The sequence below is a fragment of the Epinephelus lanceolatus genome, chromosome 15, assembly GCF_041903045.1.
Source record: "Epinephelus lanceolatus isolate andai-2023 chromosome 15, ASM4190304v1, whole genome shotgun sequence".
NCBI lineage: Eukaryota > Metazoa > Chordata > Actinopteri > Perciformes > Serranidae > Epinephelus > Epinephelus lanceolatus.
Genome location: NC_135748.1, coordinates 35,992,095 through 36,006,595, shown reverse-complemented (window position 1 = coordinate 36,006,595; position 14,501 = coordinate 35,992,095). Strand labels below are relative to the sequence as shown.

Here is a 14,501-nt window from a genome sequence, read left to right as displayed (position 1 = left end):
TCGTCGTCCAATGCTGTATCCGCTTCTCTCTATACATCCGTTGTGCATTCAAGATTATGAGGTCATGATCAGCATTACCTCTGAACTGCTTATTTGTACAGGTTTTCAAATAGATGGAGCAGGAGCGAAAGAGAGGTTATCTGTCATCATAATTCGGTTAATAAATCATCAATAAATGACATGGTATCAGATGGGTGCACTCGCTTATACCTGACGCAGCATTTTAGGACGTATCTGAGGCATTTCCAATACTGGGATCAGTTTCAAAACAACTCTGTTTATTAATAGTTTCTGGTCATTTATAGATATAGAACAGAGTGTGATGAAAACAGTTTGGAGGGCGGTTGGTTGCAGGTGCTCGTCACTGTCTTTGGCAGCATACACACAGTTGATGGTGGTTTATAGATGGTGGTTTTATTTTCAGTATTCTGGCAGTTGTAATCGTTGGAGTCTGTCACAGAAGACACTCCTGCTGTTGTGGCTTCACACTGTTGTGGAAAAGTCTGATAAAGTAGGAAACACAAGTTCATAAAAACAGTAAAAGAATTCAAGCCAAAGGGGGGAAATATAAAAGGGACTGACATGTGACAAGTTTAATGTGGTTAATGGATGAAAATGAATGAAAAATTACCTTTGATAAAAAACAAAGTCATGCATTTGAAACTTAAAACAAAAAGGTGATTTTTTTTTCTCTTTGGTATTTTGCTGTTATTTCAAGATTCTTTATCTTCAAATTACTTTTTTGAGTTATTCATGCATGGGGAGAAAAAAGGAAGGATAATAGTCATCATGCAGTATTGTAAAACTAAAGGTTAAAGAGTAAGGAGTCACATTTTCTTCATCTTTGTCCAAAGAGTGTTTAGTGTAACCCTTTGTGTATAGTTCCCTCTGCAGTTCATTTAAGAAACAGCCATCATCTGTTCATTGCCAACAGTTGGGTTTTTGTTCAGCTGTCTAAGTCACCTGAATCACTGTGTTGACTCACAGCACAGAAATACACTCCACTGTCCTCAGGCAGCAGCTTCTCCACTGTCAGAGATCCAGTCTGAGAATCGTTCTTTGTTGCTGGAAATTTGTCCTCACTGAAGCCACTCTCATATTCATGCTTGCTGTATGCAGTTGTAAAAACGATTTGCTTCATTCCCTCCCCTGGCAGCTGTCTGTACCAGTACATCTGCCGATATGAACTCTCCTTAGTGTGACTGCATTTCATTGTGGCAGACTGACCCTCGTCCTTCCACAGCAGAGGGGTCTGGGTGACATCACTCCCATCGCTTTGACCTGTGGGGGTAAAAAAAAAAAGCATGACATGTTACAAGACCACAAACAATGAGGAGGATAAATATATTCAAAGTAGCAGCTTCATCATCATAGTGTTCAGTACCTACAATCCAGAGCAGAGCGGCTGCAGAGAGTTTGATCAGACCAGCTGTGATCATTATTGTGTTGTGAGCAACATGAACTTAGAGGCCAGAGTCACTGTCAGTCTGTGTGATGGGAGGTGTGACGTAACAACAGAGATGTGAAGAGTTACAGGTGGGAGTGTCGCTGTACTCTGTGATGTTCTGTGGTTGTACTTGAGGTCCCCCTACAGTACAGCAGATTAATAGACTCACTAATAGATGTGCCAGCAGTGCTTTGAGGGTTTTTGTTCAGCTGTTGAATGTGTCTGTATCACTGTGTTTGCTCACTGCACAGAAATACAATCCTTTATCTTCTGGCTCCAGATTCTTCACTGTAAATGTCCCACTCTCAGCGTTGGGCTTGGTGGCTGCAAATTTCCCGTTGTTGAATTCTCCAAAATCATGATTTTCGCTGGCAGTTGATGTGAAGACAATTTGTTTCATAGTTTCTCCTGGCAGCTGTCTGTACCAGTACATCCGAATGTAGTCAGTACCCTTGGTCTGGTTGCAGTGCATTGTCGCACTGTCACCCTGTTTCTCCCACAATATGTCAGTCTGGGTGACACCACTTCCATCAGTCAGACCTGTGTATATTGACAGTTAAAAGTATCAGAGTGAACTTTTTGACTCTCGAAGATGAAGATTTGTTGTCTAGACTTTTAGCAGAACAGTATAATGATGACATAATAATTCCATGCAACTTGCAAATTAAAAAGTGTGTTTCATATACTGTTATGGAACGTAACTCACAAAAATCAAGTATTTATGTAACTGCCGTAATAATCTTAAATTTCAGAGAGAAAATTTGGTCACACCTAATAACCATCATGAATAAATGGTAAATGGATAGTTAATGATTAAAATCTTTTGGTAATACTTATTTTATGGTATTTTAAATACCTAATACCTATTAATAACTGTAGTGCATCTACAAACATTGCAACTTTATAATGGCCTCCCAAAAAATGTTTATGGATGGTTTACAAACCAAATATTAACCATTAACAAATAGTTGATAAAATGTTATTATGTGTGCAACAATAAACTCTTAAAGTACAATAAATTACTTGTAATTAGTAATTATTATAAATCATCATTTCATAATTTAACAGTAAAATAACCATTAACAGCTTAACTATCAATTAACCATTTATTATTGATGGTGTTACAGAAAATTACTGTTTCAATCATGATATTGATTTCAGCCATATTGTCCAGCTCTAGATCTTTACCTTTGTTCGTGAGCAGAAACAGTAACAAGCTGAGGAGTTTGATAATGTCCATGTTGTAAAGGTCCATGTATCATAATAACTGTAGGTGTAGTTACAGAGATATGAAGAGTTGTAGGAGGGTCTCTGCAGTGTGTGACGTTCTCTGATCCCGCTCGCTGCCTTATCAAAACCCACATGGTGAATCAAAGTGTTGCTTGGGATGGTTTGTGGTCCTCGAGGTCCCCCTACAGTACATTAGATAATTGTCCACAGTTTGATGTTATTATAAATTACCTGAAGTCCAGAGCACAAAGACTGACAGTGTGAGGAGGCCTCGTTGAAGGATGATTATATCCATGTTCTGTGAGACAGAAACTAGCAGAGTCTCATATAGCTGATATGCAGAGCTGCAGGTGGGAGGGTCACTGTTTTGTGTGATGTCATCCTGTCAGCTGTATCAGAGTCTTCAGTATGGTTCAAGATATAGATGGTAGTATAAGATGTTTTACTGTGGAGACAGACGCTCTTATTGTCACTTTCCTCCTCTGCATATAGTTCATTACGTCCAACTTGCAGCAGTAAATGTTGTTGCAGTGAGATGAGCCTAAGGTGTCATTTTCTGCAGGCTGGAAGTGTTCACCTCTGTGACCAGCAGCAGCCCTCGTCCCATCAGGTTGCTTTTTTTTATATATATATATTATCACATTAGTTTACCAAATCTATACAGGACTTCAGACTGGAGTGGAAACACAGAGAACAGTGGGCTGAAGGAACCTTTTAATTTAAATGTGACTTTAGTGGTGCTGCTGTCCCCTACAGTTGTCTCAGATTAAACGTAGATTCTGATCAGTTACACAAAGATGATAAAGAAACCAGTCATGTGATGTACAGTATTTAGTTGGGTTACAAGCTGGAAACATCTTCTAATCAAAGAGTTAGATGATCTAACTGGACTGACATCACTAAATGTGCAGCAAAATATAAAAAGTGTAATTTTGACATTTTTAAAAAGCATCAATGTTGTTTTTTTTTTTATTATTTATTAACCTAAAACAGAGGTCAGTTTGAGATCTGTGACTTTGATCAGCTTCTTATTCTTTCTTTATTCTTCTATATTAATTATGATAACTGTGAATGCTTAAAGAATCTTAGTTTCAAACTGTCACACAGAATGTGTTGTCAGTATTTTTGTCACACTGGTGTCATAACACTGACTGAAGTCTTCAAAGCTGCAGGTGTTGGAGAGACTCAACATGTTGTCTCTCTGCAGACAGATAAAGGAGAGTTTTTGTATTGACGTGAGGGAAATCTGCAGCACTGTGCTGACTGGCAGCACAGAAATACACACCACTGTCATTTAATACAAGATCAGAAACAGTGAAGAGTGAATATTTTCGACCATCTCCTTCAAAGCTGATTTTTCCTCTCACGTCATCCTCGTGATTTGTGGCTAGGAAATTTTGATACCCGAGAAGCTTCAGAGCTCCTGGTTCGTCTTGTTTGTACCAGAGAATTCGGTCATAACTTGGTATGCTGTGAGAACAGTTGATTTCTTTGGAAACAGATTCTCCAAATCTCTTAATGATGAAAGGAGGTGTTTGGAAGACACTGTTGCTGTGAGAGGCACCTGTGGAAAAAACAAACAATCATTTGAGTTGTTAAAGTCGTGAGTTCTGCAAGGTCTGACTTTGTTAGTTGTATTTATCTCACCCTTAATCCATGGCAGATGGAAGAAGCAAAACATAAAGAGCAGTAAGATCATTTTAAAGACGATGTGAGACTCTACTATCTGCTCTCTGTTCAGGTCCTGTCAGCTCAGCACCTGCAGACGACAGCACATCACTGTTACATTATAATGAAGAGGGAGGGGCCAGTTATCTACATCACAGCTAACTTTATTAGCACTGTTGATATTGATTTCAGCCATATTGTCCAGCTCTAGATCTTTACCTTTGTTCGTGAGCAGAAACAGTAACAAGCTGAGGAGTTTGATAATGTCCATGTTGTAAAGGTCCATGTATCATAATAACTGTAGGTGTAGTTACAGAGATATGAAGAGTTGTAGGAGGGTCTCTGCAGTGTGTGACGTTCTCTGATGCTGCTCGCTGCCTTATCAAAACCCACATGGTGAATCAAAGTGTAACTTGGATGGTTTGTGGTCCTCGAGGTCCCCCTACAGTACATTAGATAATTGTCACAGTTATACCAACAGTGCTTTGAGGGTTTTTGTTCAGCTGTTGAATGTGTCTGTATCACTGTGTTGACTCACAGCACAGAAATACAATCCTTTATCTTCTGGCTCCAGATTCTTCACTGTGAATGTCCCACTCTCAGCGTTGGGCTTGGTGGCTGCAAATTTATCTTTTTTTGAATCTCCAAAGTCATGATCTTGTTTGGTAGTTGATGTGAACACGATTAGTGTCATAGTTTCTCCTGGCAGCTGTCTGTACCAGTACATCTGGTCATACTGAAAACCCTTAGTCTGGTTGCAGTGTATTGTTGCACTGTCACCCTGTTTCTCCCACAGTGTGTCAGTCTGGGTGACATCACTTCCATCAGTCAGACCTGTGTTTAACAATAAAAGATACCATGTTGAACTTTTATTGTTGGAATTTATTTAAATCCTCTGATATCACATGAACATGATATATTCAATTATTCAACAGCAAAAACATGAAAATGAGTTCATGTTAACGTGTGTTTATGAATCAGAGTCCACAGTTTGATGTTATTATAAATTACCTGAAGTCCAGAGCACAAAGACTGACAGTGTGAGGAGGCCTCGTTGAAGGATGATTATATCCATGTTCTGTGAGACAGAAACTAGCAGAGTCTCATATAGCTGATATGCAGAGCTGCAGGTGGGAGGGTCACTGCTTTGTGTGATGTCATCCTGTCAGCTGTATCAAAGTCTTCAGTATGGTTCAAGATATAGATGGTAGTATAAGATGTTTTACTGTGGAGACAGACGCTCTTATTGTCACTTTCCTCCTCTGCATTTAGTTCATTACGTCCAACTTGCAGCAGTAAATGTTGTTGCAGTGAGATGAGCCTAAGGTGTCATTGTCTTATGGAGTGTTGAAGATGAATTAGGTTGGTACACTGACCCTGTGACCAGCAGCAGCCCTCGTCCGATCATGTTGCTTTTTTTAATATATATTATCACATTAGTTTACCAAATCTTCACAGGACTTCAGACTGGGGTGAAAACACAGAGAACAATGGGCTGAAGGAACCTTTTAGCTCCTTGAAAAGTTGTTGTTGGTACTAAAGGTCAAAATGTGACTTTAGTGGTGCTGCTGTCCCCTACAGTTGTCTCAGATTTAACTTAAATTCTGATCAGTTACTCAAAGACAATAAAGAAACCAATCGTGTGATGTACAGTATTTAGTTGGGTTACAAGCTGGAAACATCTTCTAATAAAAGAGTTAGATGATCTAACTGGACTGACATCACTAAATGTGCAGCAAAATTATAAAAAAAAAGTCTGATTTTGACATTTTTAAACATCAACAATGTAGTTTTTTATTATTTATTAACTTAAAACAGAGGTCAGTTTGAGGTCTGTGACTTCCATCAGCTTCTTATTCTTTCTTTATTCTTCTATATTAATTATGATAACTGTGAATGCTTAAAGAATCTCAGTTTCAAACAGTGTCACACAGAATGTGTTGTCAGTATTTTTGTCACACTGGTGTCATAACACTGACTGAAGTCTTCAAAGCTGCAGGTGTTGGAGAGACTCAACATGTTGTCTCTCTGCAGACAGATAAAGGAGAGTTTTTGTATTGACGTGAGGGAAATCTGCAGCACTGTGCTGACTGGCAGCACAGAAATACACACCACTGTCATTTAATACAAGATCAGAAATGGTGAGGCGTGAATATTTTTGACCCTCTCCTTCAAAGCTGATTTTTCCTTCCACGTCCTTCTCCACATTCTCAGAATTCATATTCAGATATCCCAGAAGCTTCAGAGCTCCTTGTTCGTCTTGTTTGTACCAGAGAATTTGGTTATAATTTGGTATGCTGTGAGAACAGTTGATTTCTCTGGAAACAGATTGACCAGTTTCCTTAATGATGAAAGGAGGTGTTTGGAAGACACTGTTGCTGTGAGAGGCACCTGTGGAAAAAAAAAAAATAGTCATTGGAGTTGCTAAAGTCGTGAGCTCTGCAAGGTCTGACTTTGTTAGTTGTATTTATCTCACCCTTAATCCATGGCAGATGGAAGAAGCAAAACATAAAGAGCAGTAAGATCATTTTAAAGATGATGTGAGACTCTACTATCTGCTCTCTGTTCAGGTCCTGTCAGCTCAGCACCAGCAGACGACAGCACATCACTGTTACATTATAATGAAGAGGGAGGGGCCAGTTATCTACATCACAGCTAACTTTATTAGCACTGTGTTGATGTTGATTTCAGCCATATTGTCCAGCTCTAGATCTTTACCTTTGTTCGTGAGCAGAAACAGTAACAAGCTGAGGGGTTTGATAATGTCCATGTTGTAAAGGTCCATGTATCATAATAACTGTAGGTGTAGTTACAGAGATATGAAGAGTTGTAGGAGGGTCTCTGCAGTGTGTGACGTTCTCTGATGCTGCTCGCTGCCTTATCAAAACCCACATGGTGAATCAAAGTGTAACTTGGATGGTTTGTGGTCCTCGAGGTCCCCCTACAGTACATTAGATAATTGTCACAGTTATACCAACAGTGCTTTGAGGGTTTTTGTTCAGCTGTTGAATGTGTCTGTATCACTGTGTTGACTCACAGCACAGAAATACAATCCTTTATCTTCTGGCTCCAGATTCTTCACTGTGAATGTCCCACTCTCAGCGTTGGGCTTGGTGGCTGCAAATTTATCTTTTTTTGAATCTCCCAAGTCATGATCTTGTTTGGTAGTTGATGTGAACACGATTAGTTTCATAGTTTCTCCTGGCAGCTGTCTGTACCAGTACATTTGGTTATACCCAGCACCCTTGGTCTGGTTGCAGTGTATTGTTGCACTGTCACCCTGTTTCTCCCACAGTATGTCAGTCTGGGTGACATCACTTCCATCAGTCAGACCTGTGTGTAACCATTAAAATAAGTTCATGTTAACGTGTGTTTATGAATCAGAGTCCACAGTTTGATGTTATTATAAATTACCTGAAGTCCAGAGCACAAAGACTGACAGTGTGAGGAGGCCTCGTTGAAGGATGATTATATCCATGTTCTGTGAGACAGAAACTAGCAGAGTCTCATATAGCTGATATGCAGAGCTGCAGGTGGGAGGGTCACTGCTTTGTGTGATGTCATCCTGTCAGCTGTATCAAAGTCTTCAGTGTGGTTCAAGATATAGATGGTAGTATAAGATGTTTTAATGTGGAGACAGACGCTCTTATTGTCACTTTCCTCCTCTGCATTTAGTTCATTACGTCCAACTTGCAGCAGTAAATGTTGTTGCAGTGAGATGAGCCTAAGGTGTCATTGTCTTATGGAGTGTTGAAGATGAATTAGGTTGGTACACTGACCCTGTGACCAGCAGCAGCCCTCGTCCGATCATGTTGCTTTTTTTAATATATATTATCACATTAGTTTACCAAATCTTCACAGGACTTCAGACTGGGGTGAAAACACAGAGAACAATGGGCTGAAGGAACCTTTTAGCTCCTTGAAAAGTTGTTGTTGGTACTAAAGGTCAAAATGTGACTTTAGTGGTGCTGCTGTCCCCTACAGTTGTCTCAGATTTAACTTAAATTCTGATCAGTTACTCAAAGACAATAAAGAAACCAATCGTGTGATGTACAGTATTTAGTTGGGTTACAAGCTGGAAACATCTTCTAATAAAAGAGTTAGATGATCTAACTGGACTGACATCACTAAATGTGCAGCAAAATTATAAAAAAAAAGTCTGATTTTGACATTTTTAAACATCAACAATGTAGTTTTTTATTATTTATTAACTTAAAACAGAGGTCAGTTTGAGGTCTGTGACTTCCATCAGCTTCTTATTCTTTCTTTATTCTTCTATATTAATTATGATAACTGTGAATGCTTAAAGAATCTCAGTTTCAAACAGTGTCACACAGAATGTGTTGTCAGTATTTTTGTCACACTGGTGTCATAACACTGACTGAAGTCTTCAAAGCTGCAGGTGTTGGAGAGACTCAACATGTTGTCTCTCTGCAGACAGATAAAGGAGAGTTTTTGTATTGACGTGAGGGAAATCTGCAGCACTGTGCTGACTGGCAGCACAGAAATACACACCACTGTCATTTAATACAAGATCAGAAATGGTGAGGCGTGAATATTTTTGACCCTCTCCTTCAAAGCTGATTTTTCCTTCCACGTCCTTCTCCACATTCTCAGAATTTATATTCAGATATCCCAGAAACTTCAGAGCTCCCTGTTCGTCTTGTTTGTACCAGAGAATTCGGTTATAATTTGGTATGCTGTGAGAACAGTTGATTTCTCTGGCAACAGATTGACCAGTTTCCTTAATTATGAAAGGAAGTGTTTGGAAGACACTGTTGCTGTGAGAGGCACCTGTGGAAAAAAAAAAATAGTCATTTGAGTTGCTAAAGTCGTGAGCTCTGCAAGGTCTGACTTTGTTAGTTGTATTTATCTCACCCTTAATCCATGGCAGATGGAAGAAGCAAAACATAAAGAGCAGTAAGATCATTTTAAAGATGATGTGAGACTCTACTATCTGCTCTCTGTTCAGGTCCTGTCAGCTCAGCACCAGCAGACGACAGCACATCACTGTTACATTATAATGAAGAGGGAGGGGCCAGTTATCTACATCACAGCTAACTTTATTAGCACTGTGTTGATATTGATTTCAGCCATATTGTCCAGCTCTAGATCTTTACCTTTGTTCGTGAGCAGAAACAGTAACAAGCTGAGGGGTTTGATAATGTCCATGTTGTAAAGGTCCATGTATCATAATAACTGTAGGTGTAGTTACAGAGATATGAAGAGTTGTAGGAGGGTCTCTGCAGTGTGTGACGTTCTCTGATGCTGCTCGCTGCCTTATCAAAACCCACATGGTGAATCAAAGTGTAACTTGGATGGTTTGTGGTCCTCGAGGTCCCCCTACAGTACATTAGATAATTGTCACAGTTATACCAACAGTGCTTTGAGGGTTTTTGTTCAGCTGTTGAATGTGTCTGTATCACTGTGTTGACTCACAGCACAGAAATACAATCCTTTATCTTCTGGCTCCAGATTCTTCACTGTGAATGTCCCACTCTCAGCGTTGGGCTTGGTGGCTGCAAATTTATCTTTATCGAAATCTCCAAAATCATGATTTTCATTGCCACTTCTTGTGAACACGATTAGTTTCATAGTTTCTCCTGGCAGCTGTCTGTACCAGTACATCTGGTCATACTGAAAACCCTTAGTCTGGTTGCAGTGTATTGTTGCACTGTCACCCTGTTTCTCCCACAGTATGTCAGTCTGGGTGACATCACTTCCATCAGTCAGACCTGTGTGTAACAATAAAAGATACCATGTTGAACTTTTATTGTCGGGATTTACTTAAATCCCCCGATATGACATTACCATGATACATTCAATTAATGGACAGCAGAAACATGAAAATAAGTTCATGTTAACGTGTGTTTATGAATCAGAGTCCACAGTTTGATGTTATTATAAATTACCTGAAGTCCAGAGCACAAAGACTGACAGTGTGAGGAGGCCTCGTTGAAGGATGATTATATCCATGTTCTGTGAGACAGAAACTAGCAGAGTCTCATATAGCTGATATGCAGAGCTGCAGGTGGGAGGGTCACTGCTTTGTGTGATGTCATCCTGTCAGCTGTATCAAAGTCTTCAGTATGGTTCAAGATATAGATGGTAGTATAAGATGTTTTACTGTGGAGACAGACGCTCTTATTGTCACTTTCCTCCTCTGCATTTAGTTCATTACGTCCAACTTGCAGCAGTAAATGTTGTTGCAGTGAGATGAGCCTAAGGTGTCATTGTCTTATGGAGTGTTGAAGATGAATTAGGTTGGTACACTGACCCTGTGACCAGCAGCAGCCCTCGTCCGATCATGTTGCTTTTTTTAATATATATTATCACATTAGTTTACCAAATCTTCATGGGACTTTAGACTGGGGTGGAAACACAGAGAACAATGGGCTGAAGGAACCTTTTAGTTCCTTCAGAAAGTTGTCGTTGGTATTGAAAGTCAAAATGTGATTTTAGTGGTGCTGCTGTCCCCTACAGTTGTCTCAGATTTAACTTAGATTCTGATCAGTTACTCAAAGACAATAAAGAAACCAATCGTGTGATGTACAGTATTTAGTTGGGTTACAAGCTGGAAACAGTTTTTTTAACCAAAGAGTTAGATGATCTAACTGCACTGACATCACTAAATGTGCAGCAAAATTATAAAAAGTCTGATTTTAACATTTTTAAAAAAGCAACAGTGTTTTTTTTATTATTTATTAACCTAAAACAGAGGTCAGTTTGAGGTCTGTGACTTCCATCAGCTTCGTATTCTTTCTTTATTCTTCTATATTAATTATGATAACTGTGAATGCTTAAAGAATCTTAGTTTCAAACAGTGTCACACAGAATGTGTTGTCAGTATTTTTGTCACACTGGTGTCATAACACTGACTGAAGTCTTCAAAGCTGCAGGTGTTGGAGAGACTCAACATGTTGTCTCTCTGCAGACAGATAAAGGAGAGTTTTTGTATTGACGTGAGGGAAATCTGCAGCACTGTGCTGACTGGCAGCACAGAAATACACACCACTGTCATTTAATACAAGATCAGAAATGGTGAGGCGTGAATATTTTTGACCCTCTCCTTCAAAGCTGATTTTTCCTTCCATGTCCTTCTCCACATTCTCAGAATTTATATTCAGATATCCCAGAAACTTCAGAGCTCCCTGTTTGTCTTGTTTGTACCAGAGAATTTGGTTATAATTTGATATGCTGTGAGAACAGTTGATTTCTCTGGCAACAGATTGACCAGTTTCCTTAATTATGAAAGGAGGTGTTTGGAAGACACTGTTGCTGTGAGAGGCACCTGTGGAAAAAACAAACAATCATTGGAGTTGCCAAAGTTGTGAGCTCTGCAAGGTCTGACTTTGTTAGTTGTATTTATCTCACCCTTAATCAATGGCAGATGGAAGAAGCAAAACATAAAGAGCAGTAAGATCATTTTAAAGATGATGTGAGACTCTACTATCTGCTCTCTGTTCAGGTCCTGTCAGCTCAGCACCTGCAGACGACAGCACATCACTGTTACATTATAATGAAGAGGGAGGGGCCAGTTATCTACATCACAGCTAACTTTATTAGCACTGTGTTGATATTGATTTCAGCCATATTGTCCAGCTCTAGATCTTTACCTTTGTTCGTGAGCAGAAACAGTAACAAGCTGAGGAGTTTGATAATGTCCATGTTGTAAAGGTCCATGTATCATAATAACTGTAGGTGTAGTTACAGAGATATGAAGAGTTGTAGGAGGGTCTCTGCAGTGTGTGACGTTCTCTGATGCTGCTCGCTGCCTTATCAAAACCCACATGGTGAATCAAAGTGTAACTTGGATGGTTTGTGGTCCTCGAGGTCCCCCTACAGTACATTAGATAATTGTCACAGTTACACCAACAGTGCTTTGAGGGTTTTTGTTCAGCTGTTGAATGTGTCTGTATCACTGTGTTGACTCACAGCACAGAAATACAATCCTTTATCTTCTGGCTCCAGATTCTTCACTGTGAATGTCCCACTCTCAGCGTTGGGCTTGGTGGCTGCAAATTTATCTTTATCGAAATCTCCAAAATCATGATTTTCATTGCCACTTCTTGTGAACACAATACGTTTCATAGTTTCTCCTGGCAGCTGTCTGTACCAGTACATCTGAATGTAGTCAGCACCCTTGGTCTGGTTGCAGTGCATTGTTGCACTGTCACCCTGTTTCTCCCACAGTATGTCAGTCTGGGTGACATCACTTCCATCAGTCAGACCTGTATTTAACAATAAAAGATACCATGTTGAACTTTTATTGTTGGAATTTATTTAAATCCTCTGATATCACATGAACATGATATATTTAATTATCTAACAGCAAAAACATGAAAATAAGTTCATGTTAACGTGTGTTTATGAATCAGAGTCCACAGTTTGATGTTATTATAAATTACCTGAAGTCCAGAGCACAAAGACTGACAGTGTGAGGAGGCCTCGTTGAAGGATGATTATATCCATGTTCTGTGAGACAGAAACTAGCAGAGTCTCATATAGCTGATATGCAGAGCTGCAGGTGGGAGGGTCACTGCTTTGTGTGATGTCATCCTGTCAGCTGTATCAAAGTCTTCAGTGTGGTTCAAGATATAGATGGTAGTATAAGATGTTTTACTGTGGAGACAGACGCTCTTATTGTCACTTTCCTCCTCTGCATTTAGTTCATTACGTCCAACTTGCAGCAGTTAATGTTGTTGCAGTGAGATGAGCCTAAGGTGTCATTGTGTTATGGAGTGTTGAAGATGAATAATTACGTTGGTACACTGACCCTGTGACCACCAGCAGCCCTCGTCCTATCATGTTGCTTTTTCATACATCATCAGACTAATTAGGGTCCGGCCAGCTAAGCTGCCAGGACACTATTGTAATCCTAGGTATTCTTCTTCTTCTTCTTCTTGTGAGGAAATCATACTTCCCATGGGTGAAAACTCACCAAACTTTGCACAAAGGTCCAGTCTCATGCCAGATATCCTCAGCTGTAAACTCCAGGCAATAGTCCTGATGGTGGCTCTACAGCAAGCGTCTAAAGTTCAAAACTTTGAAAATTCATAACAAATCAACCATACGTGCTACAACTTCACAACATGCATGAAACTGTAGCCCCAATACTGAAGAAACTTTTGTACATTTAAACGTATTAAAAATTATGAAGTTCATCACTCTGTTTTTTTCAACAACTGTAAAAATTCTTAAACCTATCTCCTCCCACAATTTTTGCTCAATTGACACCAAACTTGCTACAGAGCATCTTCAGACTGTCCTACAAAAACTACGTTTCTCAGATTTTTGATTTATCAAAAATTGAGCCTACAGTGCATCAAAATGTTTGACTGTAATCAGTACTGTAAACATATACATGCAAATTCTTGCTAAATAAATCTTCAATGTTCATGAAAAAAAGACAAAATTCTAGAGTCATGGTAGATGATGTGTGGCAAATTTCAGAATTTTATCTCAAAAACTGAATTTTTGGCAGGATTTCGAATTTTGCTCTGATGTGAACAATTGGAGTCAATGTAAAAATGGCAACTTTAAACATCAGTTTTTCACTTATGGAGCAAATCAATCATTGTTACAAACAAATAACCAACATCTCCATGCTGTCTAGATGCAATATGTGTATTTTCAGAATTTTGTTTCGATAACTGAATTTTTTACAGTGGTTTGAAATCTGCTTTTCCATGCATGGACGGCTGCTAAACCTGCACATCTGGCTTAGTCAATCTGTGAAGCTACACATGAACTGTCACTGACTAATTAGCTCAGTGAAATAGAAATCGATCCTTATTCTCAGAGGTTGTGAGTTCAAGCCTCAGCTGATGCAAAAGGCAGATTGTGTTGCTAAGTTCCTAAATGTCTTCCAATTCTTCTGCTTGTTGCTCAGAATTGCCTAAAAATGCCCAGACCTGACCCATCGCTGCACAGCAGCTATAATTTACTTAATCTTTTCAGGACTTCAGACTGGGGTGGAAACACAGACAACAATGGGCTGAAGGAACCTTTTAGTTCCTTGAAAAGTCATCCTTGGTACTAAAGGTCAAAATGTGACTTTAGTGGTGCTGCTGTCCCCTACAGTCGTCTCAGATTTAACTTTTACGAAGATGAATGTTACAACCCAGTATGTGTCTAGGGGTAAGGGAAGCAACAT

General features: G+C 39.4%; 1 long non-coding RNA gene across 1 annotated transcript; it reads right to left on the bottom strand.

Moving 5' to 3' along the window:
* Positions 1 to 11,363: 11,363 nt before the first annotated feature.
* On the bottom strand, positions 11,364 to 12,173 carry LOC144467097 (uncharacterized). The gene is made up of 3 exons (XR_013493460.1): positions 11,962 to 12,173; positions 11,720 to 11,831; positions 11,364 to 11,636 (listed from the first exon to the last, which is right to left on the bottom strand). It is a non-coding gene; the product is annotated as an uncharacterized LOC144467097 (long non-coding RNA).
* Between the last annotated feature and the right edge of the window lie 2,328 nt (positions 12,174 to 14,501).